The sequence below is a fragment of the Hyperolius riggenbachi genome, chromosome 1, assembly GCF_040937935.1.
Source record: "Hyperolius riggenbachi isolate aHypRig1 chromosome 1, aHypRig1.pri, whole genome shotgun sequence".
Taxonomy (NCBI): domain Eukaryota; kingdom Metazoa; phylum Chordata; class Amphibia; order Anura; family Hyperoliidae; genus Hyperolius; species Hyperolius riggenbachi.
The window spans coordinates 478484298-478486386 of NC_090646.1; positions in this window are offsets into that span (position 1 = coordinate 478484298).

Genomic DNA, 2089 nt, shown 5'->3' on the forward strand with positions numbered 1-2089 from the left:
CAGCTTTTTCCATAGTCTCGCAGTTAGCAATCATGTAACCCTCAACAAGACAAATTCAGCAATCATGAGGTCCCCCGTCAAGACAAAATCAGCAATCATGAGGCCCCTAACAAGACAAATTCAGCAATCATGAGGCCCCCAACATGACAAATTCAGCAATCATGAGGCCCCCAACAAGACAAATTCAGCAATCTTGAGGCCCCCAACAAGACAAATTCAGCAATCATGAGGCCCCCAACAAGACATTCAGTAACCATGAGGCCCCCAACAAGACAAATTCAGTAACCATGAGGCCCCCAACAAGACAAATTCAGCAGTCATGAGGCACATAAATAAACAGCATTTCACATAAATAGGCAGAATGCCCACTTAATATGGTAGACACCTCTCACCTGGCTTCTGAATTCTCCTCTACTGGCTGCTGTGCCAGGCAATACTGTTTTTGGCTGGATTGGGGATGATGTGTGGGCTGAAAGGCCTGGCGGTGATGCTGTGGCCGGCCTGGCGGTGATGCTGGGCTGTACTTGGCTGGTTGAAGTAAATGTTGGCCTGACTGTTGGTGGTGATGCTGTGGCCTTTTTGACAGTGATTCTGGGCTGGTTGGCTGGTGGTGATGCTGGGCTGGCCTGGATAGTTTAGGTAGTGACAGGTGCACCCTAGTTTAGGTAGCACCAGGAGCCTCCCAGCTTAGGTAGTGACAGGACCCCCAAGTTTAGGTAGCGACAGGAGCCCCCCAGTTTAGTTAATGACAGATACCCCCAGTTTAGGTAGTGACAGGAGCCCCCAGTGTTTGTAGTGACAGGTGCCCCCCAGTTAAGGTAGTAACAGGTGCCCCCCAGAGTATGTAGTGACAGGAGCCCCCAGTTTAGGTAGTGACAGGGCCCCCCAGTTCAGGTAGTGACAGGTGCCCCCAGTTCAGGTATTAACAGGCGCCCCCCCCCCAGTTCAGTTAGTGACAGGTACCCCCAGTTTAGGTATGACAGGAGCCCCCAGTGTATGCAGTGACAGGGACCCCCCCCCCAGTGTATGTAGTGACAGGAGCCCCCAGTTTAGGTAGTGACAGGGCCCCCCAGTTCAGGTAGTGACAGGTGCCCCCAGTTCAGGTATTGACAGGCGCCCCCCCAGTTCAGTTAGTGACAGGTACCCCCAGTTTAGGTATGACAGGAGCCCCCCAGTGTATGCAGTGACAGGGACCCCCCCCCAGTGTATGTAGTGACAGGAGCCACTAGTTTAGGTAGTGACAGGGCCCCCCAGTATAGATAGACAGGTCTATAGGTGTCCCCAGTTTAAATAGCCAGATCTATAGGTGTCCTCAGTGGCAGCGGAGAGAGAAGAGAAGCGGTGGGGAAGGGAGGACGTTTCCCCCTCCCCCTTCCCTCACCTTGGGGCTCCCCCTCTCTCGCTCCCCCCTTTAGAATTAAGTGATGCGGCAGGCAGCGCCGCTGTGCCTGCCACTTCTTTTCTCTCTCCGCTGCCACCCCAGGGCGGGCGGGCCAGCCACGTCCGTGTAGCTAGGGGGGGCAGCAGCTAGCCAGGGGAGTGGGCATGCCCCATTTTGCCCTATGTAGGGACGCCCATGGCATGGTAGGCAGATAGGTAGCCGGGTAGGCAGTTATGTAGCCGGGTGGGAGGGTAGGCAGATAGGTAGCTGGGTGGGTAGTTAGGTAGCCGGGTGGGAGGGTAGGCAGTTAGGTAGCCAGGTGGGCAGATAGGTAGCTGGGTGGGCAGTTAGGTAGCCGGGTGGGCAGTTAGGTAGCCAGGTGGGAGGGTAGACAGATAGGTAGCTGGGTGGGTAAATAGGTAGCCGGGTGGGCAGATAGGTAGCCGGGTGGGAGGGTAGGCAGATAGGTAGCTGTGTGGGTAGATAGGTAGCCGGGTGGGCAGTTAGGTAGCCAGGTGGGAGGGTAGGCAGTTAGGTAGCCGGGAGGGCAGATAGGTAGCTGGGTGGGTAGATAGGTATCCAGGTGGGCAGATAGGTAGCCGGGTGGGCAGATAGGTAGCCGGGTGGGAGGGTAGGCAGTTAGGTAGCCGGGTGGGCAGATAGGTAGCCGGGTGGGAGGGTAGGCAGTTAGGTAGCCGGGTGGGCAAT